We start from the raw sequence: 13,351 nt of genomic DNA, 5'->3' as shown, positions 1-13,351 counted from the left end.
GCTCTGTAATACTCTGACTCCTCAGCCCAAAAACTATTGCAAGGGCTAAAGATTCTGGACCACTATTACTGAAGCCAGTCCTGTTCCTCTCTGCTTCCCTCTTCTCACAATCCATAGCCTCAGACCCTCCCTGGTGTCGCAGTGGGTTAAAGTGCAGCACTGCAAGCTAGCAGAAGCCGCTTCAGTGCCAGTTCGGTCCCCGGCCCCAGAGGTGACCCACATGGCGCAGCAGACCTCTCCTGTCTCACCCGCTGTTCCCCTCAGCAGTGTACTTCATTGATCTGCCTGTTTTACTCCTCACACCTACTGTCTCTGGGGAATCCTCTCACCCTCCACACCTCTGGCCTGTACCCCATTTCTGTATGCACAAATAAATAAATCTTTAAAAAATAAATAAATAGGCCCTCCCTGGTGGCACAGTGGGTTAAAGCACAGCACTGAGAATCTAAAGCCGGTTCCGCATGAGTTTGATTCCCGCCTGCCCGGGAGGTGACCACATGGCGAGGCAGACCTCTCCTGACCCACCCGCTGCTCCCCTCAGCAGTGTACTTCATCGATCTGCCTGTTCTGTTCCCCACTCTGTCTCTGGTGAAGCCTCTCGCCGCCCCTGAGCCTCTGGCCTGAACCCTAGTTCTGTATGCACAAATAAATAAATCTTTAAAAATAAAAAAATAAAAAATAAATAAATAAATAAAGGTGATTATATTTAAAAAAAATCCCTAGCCTCAAGGTCCATCTCTATTTCTAAGGAGATCCTTTAGAGTGTTGGCATGAACCATCTTTCCTTGTCCATTGAAAAAAAACACAGAAAAGACAGCAATGCACTGATCAAAAAAAACCCTTTCCAATGGTGCAGTATCTGGCAAACAGGAGGGGCCATGAGGCAAACAAGTGTTGCTTCCGTATTTCTCTCAATGGGCACCAAATCAACATGTGTGGGTGGGGAGCTGGAGGGAGCTGGAGGACTTCGCCTACAGCCCCCCAGCACCTTATATATACTTTATTATTTTAAAATATCTTCCCTCTTGGCCCTCCCTGGTGGCGCAGCGGGTTAAAGCACTGCACTGAGAAGCTAAAGCCACTTCCTCATGAGTTCGATTCCCGCCTGCCCCGGAGGAGTCCACATGGCGTGGCAGACCTCTCCTGACCCGCCCGCTGCTCCCCTCAGCAGTGTACTTCGTCGATCTGCCTGTTCTGCTCCCCACTCTGTCTCTGGTGAATCCTCTCGCCCTCCACGTCTCTGGCCTGTACCCCAGTTCTGTATGAATAAATAAATAAATCTTTAAAAAATATATATATATATCTTCCCTCTTAATCTGTTACCTGCCCTGCTCCTTGCCCCCCAGCCCCACCCCCAGCCTCCTTTGTGGCTTTGATAGGGGCTGGTTTTAAAATGGATCATTCTTCAAATCTTTAATCTCCAGCCAGCACTGAGCAAGTGTCTAGAAGCTGTATAAAGGGGCAGAAGCAGCAGAGTTCTCCTCCTCCACTAGCCTCCTTGTATTCCCCACACCCTGGCCCCCGCCCCAACCCCACACACACTAGGCGTGAGGTCACATCCACACGTCTGTCTCCCACACGTCTGTCTGCCAGACTGTGAGCTACCCAAGTCGGGCTTGCCTGGGCCAGCCAGGCTTCTCTGCCAACCCCGACCTGGTCCTGGCTCCCAGAAAGCGCCTGCCGAAGTCTGGCTGGCTGGGTGCCTACCATGTGAGGAAGGAATTGTTCCCTTCCCTCAGGCTTCATTTTTGAAAATATATTTAGTTATTTCTAAACAAATCACACCAACCCGCCCAGTTTTATTTGTTTAGTTAAATTAATTCTATTTTAATATTTCCATTAGCCATTTAATTTATTCTAAAACCTGGCACTGCAAAGTAATAAAACCTCTCAAATATTGACAGACAGTAAAGTAAATGTCGCCCAGCTACAACCATCTGTTTTTCCACCAAATTCCTCAAGATGGAGAGGTGCTGCCATCATTTATTTATGGGCCTTCCTGGGCCTGTCGAGTCTGCTCTCAGCCCTCTGGCCCTTGAACCCGGGCTTCTGGAGGCTGCTGGATGCAGTGCCTTAGACCCAGCAAACCCAAGAGAGGGAGGAAGCAGTAAAAATATAAAAATGTATACAACCAAGAGACAGTGGGGAGTCCTTGCTTAAAATGGGTGAGCTTGATGAAATTCAGAGGCTCGCTGGACCTTAGCCACCTGCTCCCACCCCAGGAGCCCTCTGATGTCCCTGAGGTGTTGACCCAGAGGCCACATAACTTTCTCTGCACCACCGCCATGTCTCACCCCACCCTCCCAGCCCTGACCCTGAATGAGAAGGTCTTCTTCCTGCCTGGCTAGCGGGGAGGGGGGCTCAGGCTGCGATCCTCACAGAGGCAGGGTCTCCAAGTGATAGCCCCTAAAGTATATCCCCTCATGAGGGTCTGCTGTAACGTGGGTTGCTGAAGGAGCCCTGCTCTCAGGTCAGCTTCCATCGGTCAGTGAGCTGATGGAAAGTCCTCTGGTGGGACAAAGGACAGAGGCTGATCCCAGCACTCTCCTTTTTCTGGAGCTAGAGCAAGGAATTTCCTGTGGGTGTGGGATATGTCCACCCTCTGGCCACACCCCCATAAGGGGGCCCAAGAAGCCCTGGCAACCCTGCCCACTCTCCAGATGCCCAGTGTCTCCAGGAAACAAGGCTATCAACCAAGCCACTGCTAAGACTTCCCCAAGGAGGGCCCCCACACACACCCCCCACCACCACCACTCACACATCCGTACTGTGCTTGCATGTACTTGCACACATACTTCACATTCCTCTCTCCAGCATGCCAAGCCAAGGTCACAGCGAGTACTTCACTGCATATGTCAGTCACGCAGCCCACTTGGTCTCCCCTCCCATTCGAATCTCTCTCCTGGCTCTGCCATGCTCCCACATGACTAGAAAGGGAAGGAGACACCATCCAAGAGATCAGCCCTGAGTTCCTGCAGGAGACCAAAGGCCCTGCCATTTCATCATCTAGCAAGCAGGTCTTTCAGTCCCACGACCTGTCCCAGGGACGCCAGATGCCACATTAAACCCAGAACCAGTGGGGTGGAAGGCCAGTCAGTAAGGAGGTGCACTGTTCTTCCTCCACACTGCTGCCAGGGCACAGGGAAACAAGGCTGTCAATGAACCAAGGTTGTCAACAGCCATGGCAGTAGTGTCCAAAGGGGGGCAGGAAGGACACAAGAGGTTTCCAAAAGAAGGTAGCACTAGAGAGGAGCCCTACAGATTAGTGCTCCACAAAGAAACATGAGTTGAACAAAGGGTCAGAGGAGGAAGAAGTCTCCCTAGTTTAGGAAACTCACAAAGCTCACTTGCTAGAGGAGCGGGTCTGAGATAGGAGAAACTAGAAGACCAAGACCCTCAAATGGGGGAACGCAGATGTTAGCTAGCTTTTGGGCAGTGGGGAGCCATGGCTGGTTTTATGCTAAGGGAGAAACATTCTCTGGGGCATCCATGGAGGCTCAGGGTGAGCCAGCCTAGGAGGTGATGCTCCAGAGAATGGGGAAGCACAGGAAGGGCCTGAGGCCTTGACACCTTCCCTAAAGCGAGGCCTGCCCTGAGTCCTGGTGTGCCTGAAGGAGAAAGAGGCACAGTAAGGATTCGACATCAGTCCAACACATGCTACTGAGACGTCATGAGTAGAGAAACCTCTGTCCTGAGCCACACGCCCAGGGCACCCCTCACGTGAGGAGGCAAGCATGGGAGAACTACACATGTGAGTCAAGTGACACTCAGGGGACAGGGAGCAAGACAGCCAAAGAGGCCCATGCCGTCATTCCCAAATCCCTGAGGACTTCTGTGCATGTGGCTCTTCCTTCCCTGGCCCTCCCACTCTGCCACCAGAGCAGCGAAATTGTGGGTTCGGCAACACAAACCAGTGTCCTTTCCCTCACACGAGCCTCATGACAACCCAGGTGTGAGATGACTGATGAACTGCAGGCGAGGGAAGAGGCCCAGAGAGAAGAGGTGGTCTGTGAGGAATACAGGCTGGGGGTCCAGCCTCGAAGACCCTACTAGCTCTGCCCAGCCACCCAGCAGATATATAGCACACATCTGCACAAGACACACGTGTCTCCCTGAGCTGCTTTACTCATATCTCCCACACGATGCAAACCAAAGACATGCCATGAACATATCTTGGCGACACTTCCATTTTTTAGTCTAGAGTTTGGGTTCAAATAAATATCTCTGCAGGCTTTGTTGACGTCATCCTAGAACTATCAAAGCCCAGCCTAGCGACCAGTCTCAAAAGGAGGAAAAAGTTGTGTATTCACAGCCAAAAGAGCAGTTCATACATTTTTTACAGCATTACTGAATGTATGTGATTTATGGCCAAGACAAGAAGACAACCTTGAGGAGGTGTACTGTGGTGAAGGGTGGCCTCTCAGGCCGATGGGCTCTGGAGAGTGGCAGCTAGTGGACATGTCCAGTAACAGAACATGGCCCAGAGCTGTGTGAGACACTCAGCAGGCACCTGCACCAGCGGTAGGCCTTGGAATACACGCAAGCCTGCAGGGGACAGCTGCCTGCACACCAGGAGCCCCTGGAGAGCCAGCACGCCCTTCTTCTAGCCCTAACATGAGGAACCTCAAGAAGTGGCATCATTGGGCCGGGGTGGTGACCCTGGCACAGGCAACCACAAACATTTGCACGACAGAGGCCACCCAGCTCCCATTCCAGATGCACCTAGGTAGGTGTTTCCATGCACAGGTCAAGTACAGTTTCCTTATGAGGAAGCCCTCCCAAAGAGAATCAACAGTCATCTTGGTGCAGGAAGCAGGAAAAATACAGGAAAGCTCCATGGGAGTCTCAGGACAAACTCCTGAGGGATGTCCATCCACATCTCCACCTGACATCCAGAGATCTGGGTGGTGGTCGTGCGCAGTCCAAGGTCGCACGGGTGACAGGTGGTGGAGACACATGTCACTCACACAGACATCTCACAGCCCAACACCAACATCCTCTACCAGTTGCCTCTCCTTTCTCTGTGTGATAAACAGGCAGCCATGCTTGGTTGGGAGAGGTCTGATCATTCATTCCATGGCCATGCCTCACATATTCCCTTGCGTGCATCAAATTTTTAAGGCTGAAAGATAAAGTCTCCAAGTCAATAGGCGGTATAGCACTTGCCCACTTGCACAGCCAAATGCCTGAGAGAGAATCTTCTAGATCTGCAGTCCCTCCAGACTGAGCTGGTCTGTGGTCCCTTCCCACTAGACTTTCTGGGTGCTTTCCAGACATTCCTGGAGTCATCCCCAGGTGGTCAAGCCCATGGTGGTGAAGGACATCCATGGCCAGGGGAAGTAGACCAGGTCATCTAAGCCTGGCCAATGGAGATTGAGACCTACCGCTCCTACATTAAGTCCCTGGTCCCCGGGGAGCTGTGGTCAGCCTCCTGGAGCCATTTCATGGTTAGGATAAAAAGCCCGCTGTCATGGGGAAGGATGAAAGGAGCACCCAGCAAAGGTGTCCCACAGGAGCCCATTGTCAGTGGAGCAGGTCACAGAGCCGTGGAAAGAGCTGCAACAGTGAAGGTCACAGGAAGTTTAGAAATGGAAGAGCTAAGAAGGGAGGAGAGAAGAGGACAGTGAGCTTGATTCAGAGCATCTACCAGTGGCAGGGTCCTGTGGCCAGTCAAGAGAGATAGGACATGTGGGCAGAGCCAGCTCAGGGAGTTGCTGAGCAGCCAGAGAGGGTCTTTAACAGCCTGCAGTGTCGGCCTAGAGTCCAGGGTCCCTGAGGACCATCTCAGTGGTCAAGCCAGCCAGTGGCAGCCACTGCTCCCTGTGCAGATGGTCATTGTCCTGACTCTAGAAGAGAAGCCAGGGTCTCTCATGAGAAACGCAGAGCTGCCCTAGGGCAGCCATGGTCAAGCCTGACCGTGGAAACTCAGCCGCTGTTCTGTCTGCCCAGCCTGGCTTCTCATCTGTTGATGAGACTGGGAATTCCTGCAGAAGAGCAATGGGGTGAAAGGAGATGCTGGTGCCAAGGAGACACCAGGCGAACAGTGCAGCCCGGGCAGTGAAGATCTTCTCTAGAGGCCTGCTGGCCCCTGGCAGCGCCAGCCTGGTCATCCCCACTGTATAGGAGAGCCAACAGAGGCTCAGGGGAGCAATAAGTGCGCAAGCCCCAGTGCTGGAAGCAGGTCTCAGCCTCCAAAGACCCTGCTCTTTCCTTCAGAGTCTGCTCCTTCAACATAAGCCTATTTACGCAGATTTCTTCCTGCAGAGATAAGTGGAGTTATTTTCAATATTCAAATGTTCTTTGAAATTCTGGGGAATTCTTCCAAAGTCACAACAGTGCAGACAGGCCAGGAGGGACAAGGTATGGCCCTTGCAGAGAAGGTGGCTCTTATTCCCCTTAATGTTTAGGGGGGTGGGGGCCTATGTGCCTCTGACCTACTCCTGGGAGACTGCATGAGAAGATAAATGTTTGATTATTCAGAGATGCCTCCTACAGGGTAGATCCAGACCCTCCTCCAGCTGCTCCTCACCCCTGACCTCTCAAGTAACCTTTGGGGGTGAGCCCAATCCTCCACATTCCTCTTTCAAGTCAGGAATGGCATCATTTTTGCAAGAGACAGTTTCAGAGGCTTCCCCAGGCTGGTAGGGGGTGAGAGGGGGGGCAGGAAGGAGGCTTAACTCACAAATGTCCCAGGGCAGAGACTACTGACAGGCAGGGAATACCCATCAATCTTCCCAAAGGGCAGTTTGAGCTCTGGCTGAGAAGGATTTACAGGGTGAGTGGGACACAGGACAATGGCGCCCCGCCCAGGCGCGACGGCCAGTCTTTTCCCACGGTCAGCTCACTGTCCCTAATGGCAGGGTCAGAAAGGCAGCTCACAGGAGCTCGGCAGCTCTGTGCAGAGCTTGCCCTGCACCTCGGGCTATGGGCTCAGCACTTGCTTTTGAATCTCTCCTGTATTTGTCCAAAGTTTGTGCAAAAAGTGTGTACTACCTTTTTAAATCAAGGGAGGAGGGGCAATAATCAGATTAATTTTCTTTGTTTAGCTTTGCTTTGTTTGGCGCTATTTTTAAGCAAGTCATTCTCAAGTGCTAAGAGCCACACAGGCGTCTCCTGCCAGCCTGAGGGGAACACGGACACACGGCGGGAAGCCCGGACATGTCTGATTTCCCAGGAACCCACATAAAAAGGCTTCTCATTCCAGAAACAATGCTGTCCTGAGAGCCTCTCAAACCTCCCCTGGAGAAACCCAACCAGGATTCCAATCACAACCCAGAAAGCCAGGGGCGGGCTGCCCGCATTCAGTAGTTCTGCACTCTCCCTCTCCCCCCCCCGACCCCTGCCAGGGATTTCAAGCTCTGAATCTGGGCCTGGCCACTGCACTCTAGCCTAGGTGGACAGGCCAGAATTCAGGCTACGTGTTCAAGAAACCTGGGTGCTAACAGAAGGCTTTGATGGGAGACCAGTGGTGGTCCCCATCCACCTTTTCTCTGCCTGCCCTTCTCTGGCCTGCATGATCTTGACAAGTTGCTCACCTGTCTGCTCACCTCAGTTTCCTTTTTTAATAAGGATAACATGGCAGCCACCTTGCAGAGGGGAGTAGACAAGGAAAGTACTTCAGCAGGACCTGAAGATCCCAGGCGTTCACAACGATCTCTGTGGAAACTGACATTTTACCCTTCAGCAGATACAAAGCCCCCTCGGATCACTGTGCTTACAGCGGCTATTCTCATGGTCACTGAGTTGCCACATTAGATTCTACCTGCAGTTCAGTGCAGCAAGACAGGAATTAACAAGATGAGAAACTGTGCCACCAGCCCCTAACTCACTCTCACTAGAGTCTCTGCAAGGTCCACTCCACAAAAGCAGAGTGTTAGGCCTGCAGGGTAAAAGATGAAAAGATGCCGCCTCTCCTCGAGAAAGCTCATCTTTAGGACACACACAAGCACTAAAGCAAAATAGGCAAGTTTTAAGTCACAGGCCAACTGCAGCAGGCTGACCAGGACCCCCTGGAGCAGGGCGAGGGGATTCTGAGACCGCCTGGGACTGGACTGAAAGTGCTCTGTGTGGGTCAACATGTCCCTGCGGGCACAGGAGCCAGTGTTCAGATGGTTGTTTAGGATGTAATTAGAATTAGAACCCACAGCCTGGATGTCCATGTTGTCATGTTGTCTCATAGGCAGAGCACCTCAAAATAGCTTGCAATCACCCTATTCAGACTTCCAAACTCCAGAAATGTAAAAAAAAGAAAAACAATGTTTAAGGCATATTTTAGATCTTTGTTATAACAGGCCCAGTAGACAAAATGCCATTTTTATATTGTTGATGCACAATCACAACTGTGGCTGTATCCCCAAATCCATAACATGCTATTCCTGCTGAGATCAAACCTCCCCCTGAAAGTTAGCAGACTTCTCTGGGAAGCTCAAGGAGTCCCAGCCCAGCCCAGCAACCCCTCTCCCCCCAACAGTGAACCTTCCCCTGCAGGCTGACTACCCTCAAAGCTTCCTTCCCCGAGAATCTAGGCAAAGGTAGGAGACATGCAGAAATTTCTGGATATCCCAATCTCACCTCTGCATCCTCACAGCCTCCCCTGGGATTCCCACACTCAGGTGCAGCTGCTATTACTCATATCCTTTTGGAATAACCAGCAGTTGTAAAGGCTCCCACATCTTTCCCACTATGGAGTCTGAGCTCCCTAATACCCAAACAGCTGAGCAGATCAGTGGCGCCAGGAGGGCCCCAGTCCTGTGGACATCAGTAATGGCTTGCCCCCTGGGTGAGCACTCACCCTTCCATTCAGTGGTCACTGAGCACTGTGGTCAGAGTCTTGCCAGCTGGGTGACTGCCCTGTGCTTTTGTGGGTGGAGACCACACCTGTCAGAGGCTCACCTCCTACCTGCAGTGGGGCTGTTGGTGGTGGCCCTGTGCACTGGGCCACAAAAGGTCACAAAGCCTGTGTGGAAAGCTGTGCTGGCACAAGCCATTCTGCCTCATTTTTCTTTCAACCAAGCGCTTTACTCCTGTGGCCTCACTGAATACCCCCAGGACCTCTGCAAAGGGGTATCATCAACCCAGGAACAGAAAACACTGAGGCTCTAGGAAGCCAAACTCATGTAGGCAATCTGAGAACCAAGAGTGGAGCCCCATTTCCAGAGCCCAATGAGAAATGTGCCATCCTTCAACTACCAGACAACACCCCAGCAGCAGTTCTGTGCTTTCCCTCTACCTCCAGCTCCCCAACTCCAGACAATCTGGGCCTGGCCACTGCAGGAGGCAGGAGGGGACAACCGCTGTGGGCTCCACCCTTGCTGTGTCTTATTCTGGCCTGTGCTACTCAGGGGCCTGGAGAAGAAAATGTAGCAGGGTCCGAGCAAGAGTGAAAACATGAGAATAAGGCAGGCAGCAGCTGCCTCAATGACAGGGCAGCTATCCTTACAGAGAAGCCAGCTTGAGGAGGATGCTGGGCCAACCCTCGCTACTTGAAGCCCTGCAGCAGCTGCACAGAGAGGAAGGGAGATGAGCACCACGGTCCTCACTCTTGGATGTCAGGCCCTTTTCATCTCCTCCTTAACAAAGATACAAGACAACTGAAGTCGAAAACAGGGATTTAGAGGTATAACCTGCAGGTCTGACACCAGAGCGCCACCCCTTCCTGAGCAGCTGAGGTCATAGTTCAGCCCAGAGAGGGGGCAGTGCCAGAGGACAAGGGCCAGGCTCCCGCCACATGGACATGTGACCATCACATTCATCTCCAGATTCCTGGGGCTTCATTGGTGCAGGCATGCACCTCCCATCTCACCTCACTCTGAAGCCAATCCATGAAGCACCATTTTGAAAAAGCACAGAATATAAATGCTGCCTGTGAACCCTGGACACATCCACCACTGAAGACATATACCCATTTCAAAGCATTTTCCATTCATTGTTTATTTCTTTTCAACATCCCTATAAGTGATTTGAGGAAAACCCTATTTTATCTGCTTAGGCAGGTGAGAAAATTGAGTCCCAGCTAATTAATGCTGGCTGCTCTAACAACCAAAAACTCTGGCTAAGCACACTAATCTCGTTTCTTACTCATGCCAAGCCCAGCATGCTTCTTGATCTAGGACTCCCCTAGGAGTTCAGAGATAGCAGCTCCTGCTCTTTTGTGAGAACACTATCCACTGAGCTCTGTGACCCCCCCCCTTCCCTCCTGGATCCCCTGCATTCTACCAGTCAATAACTGTAAATGTAGAGACCCAACCAGCATGTGCTATGGCCAGGTCTGAAAGTTGGCACATCTCCATTGTTCAGAACAGTCACATGGCTTTACTGCAAAGGGGTCTGGGAAATGTAGTCCAATGTGCCCAGTAAGAAGCCAATTCCCTCCAGTCTGGGTTAGATGCCCACACTCCCCTGACCATACAATCCATTCTCCCGTTGGGTTTTCCAGAAAACATCTCTAAGGGGCTGAACCAAGACTATTTAAACTGAAACCCTCAAATGTAGCTTCAAGTATTGGATGTTTGATCAATTAAATACCAGGGAAATGTAGAGACAGGAAGACATTTCCATTCACTTAAGAAAAAATTTCAAGGAGGGAAATTAAAACCACACTTGAATTATAAAAAAATAATTGGCAAAGTTCCTGGAATCCAAGTGCGTTCCTGTAATGAGTTGCTACGGATAGAATTCTTTCCCCAATTGCAAAGTAACACGGAGTTTTCGATTCCAGGAGGCCCGACTTAATTACAATCTAGGTGGATATTAAAGCTGTAGCTACTCAAGTACAGCAACAGTTGCCTAATTATGAGGTCTCGGGAGGGGGTCTATAATCAGTTTTTAAAATATCGCCTACACATCACACCTTCCATAGGAGGCCCCTGGAAACTTTCCAAACATTAATTAAGGCCCCTTCAGGAGGTCCCAAGAATGTGGACTTTGGTGACTGACAAAACTTGGAGTCTATCAGCAGAATAGGTGTGACTCAGGCCCAGGAACTATAGGGACATTGGTTCATGGTCTAAACTCCAAAAGGAGAGGAACCAATTAAAGAGGGACAGGTGGTAGAGTCAGGGGGGTTGGAGGTCTCTCTCAGTTCTGTCATCTTCAATTCCAAAATAGCCTGTGTTCTTTCAACGAAGTGCCTCAACCTGAACCAGGAATCCTCCTATCTTGGGGTGTCTCAGAGCAGCCCTAGCATGTGAGACCTTGCGACAGGCTAAGGAGGCACCATCACCTACTGAGGGCCACAGAGCATGGCTGATGGCCTCAGTCAGGAAGGACAAACTAGTAGAGGGGCAGAGCCCAAGGGAGGTGGAGATGCTGCCAAGCAGGAAGGAGGATGGGGTTCCTCCACCTCGGGAAAGAGACACTGAACAGTTAACAACGATAAGTGCTGGTTCAAGGGGTGGAACTCCAGGGAAGGGATTGGAACTGGAGCCTCAGTGCCTCAGCCAAGCCACAGGGCCTGAGCTCTGGCCACACAGGTGCACTTCCCAGTACTAACCCACCCTCACAGCAGTCCCCAATGGGAAGGTGGCACAGCACCCTCACTCATCCATCCCAGCCTCTGACACTTTTGGATACCAAAAGTCTCTCAAGAAAGCTCCCAAGTCAAGCCACCAAAGAGAGAGCCTGAGCCCATCTCCCTCCCGCCGCCCGCTCCCCCTCCCCACCAAGTCTACCCTCTTCTTTCCCAGTCTCTCCACACACCTGAACCTCCTTGCAGGCACACGCAGACAGCCCTCCTCTGTGATCCAGGCAGGATCCTGGAGTAGGCGAACTCCCTGCCCGCCAGAGTGACCGGATGGGGAGGCATCATCTCCACCCCAGACGCCTCCATGCTCCAGACCATCATCAGGCGCTCCCTGGTGGAGAGCGGTTGTTCAGCCTCCGGCGTCAGCGAGCTCACCGAGAAGGCGCCAGAGCGCAGCTGGCCCCAGGTGCTGGCCACTCTGGAGACTAGACGGATGAGCCGGCGCTACTATGAGAACTACGTGGCCAAGCGCATCCCTGGCAAGCAGGCCGTGGTGAAGATGGCCTGTGAGAACCAGCACATAGGCGGTGACTTGGCGTAGGAGCTGAGGCTTGTGATTGATATTCGCGCACGTGGAAGTGATCTAGGCTGCGAGTGCTGTGGGGAAGATGAGAATGGAAAGCCCACCCCACCCCACACGCCCCCCCACCCCTGCAGCCGCAGGACAAGGAGTCCCCGCCACTCCAGTACTGTGGTTTTCACCTGAGCCACACCCTTCCTGCTCCCCTGGCACTGAGAGGCGCAGGACACCCCGCTCAGCGGCGGGCGGAAACCTGGCTCCTTCTCTGCCTGATTTCTTCCCCTAAGATAGATGTCTGTCATTTTCAGTCTCGATGGGCAAGTCCCCACCTCTGTTGTCCCACCTGGAGTCCCTGGTTCCAAAAGCACAACGACATTAGTTTTCTCCAGGATCTGGACAGAATGGGGAGTCTCTAACTGCCCCTCCTCCTCCACCAGGAGTCAGAATAGTCTGTCAATGGCATTAGAGGCTAGTCCTGGGCAGCAGAAACTGCTAGGGGGTCCTCAGAAATAGTGAGGCCAAAGGCTGGCCGTCCCGAAGGCCCTGGGGGGAAGACTGGACCTCCATGCAAAACATTGTCCTGTCAAGCACCCCAAAAGGCACTGCCGGGTCTGCAGGGTGCACGATGGGACACGACAGTTCCAGAAGAGCTCTCCTTGGGATTTTCTCCTAAGTGGGAATGACATGGTGGGTCTAAGGGGTCAGCCCCCTGGAGTTGATGTGCTCAGCATGAAGCAGCTCTGTTTTGGGGGGATAGGTGATACTGTTTGGGGGAGAAGTGTAAACCCCAGGCCATCCCAGCCGTGGGCTGTAGGTAGGAGCCATCATTCCCTTGGCCACTGTTGTTTGTTTATACTTCATTCCCCTCCTCCCCCCGCCTCCTTTTTTTTGTAGAATGGCCTGGTTATGTCTACTTTTCTAGCCCGGTCACATTGTTGGCCGTGTGTGTGCCCCTGGGGCCAGTGTGGCAGGACATGTCTCAGGAGTGTCACTCAAGTCAGCTCAGACACCCTTTGGTACCTGGCAGGTGGCAGAGCTCCGTGTCTTGGGAGCGTGAACCTTACCAGGATAGTTGAAAGATCAAAATTATTTTCATAATGCTACTGAAATCCAATTTGGCAAGTGTCAGGTATCAGAGCCCCCTCAGTAAGGGCACTGCCCAGGGAAAGCTTCTGCAGAAGGCAGCCACATTCAGGTGGGACTGAGGGGAGAGGGGCTTCCAGGGCGACATTCCAGCCTGGCCAGGCACAGAGGCATGGGGAACGTGGCATCTTAGAGGAGGCACGTTTATGTGAGTCTCCACACCCACT

General features: G+C 52.2%; 1 pseudogene; it reads left to right on the top strand.

The window, feature by feature from the left end:
- The first annotated feature begins 3,734 nt into the window (after positions 1–3,734).
- On the top strand, positions 3,735–12,062 carry LOC101634518 (annotated as a pseudogene).
- Positions 12,063–13,351: the final 1,289 nt, after the last annotated feature.

The sequence above is a fragment of the Condylura cristata genome, unplaced genomic scaffold (assembly GCF_000260355.1).
Source record: "Condylura cristata isolate star-nosed mole 26May11 unplaced genomic scaffold, ConCri1.0 scaffold00049, whole genome shotgun sequence".
Lineage (NCBI taxonomy): Eukaryota > Metazoa > Chordata > Mammalia > Eulipotyphla > Talpidae > Condylura > Condylura cristata.
This window is presented reverse-complemented; position numbering and strand designations above follow the sequence as displayed.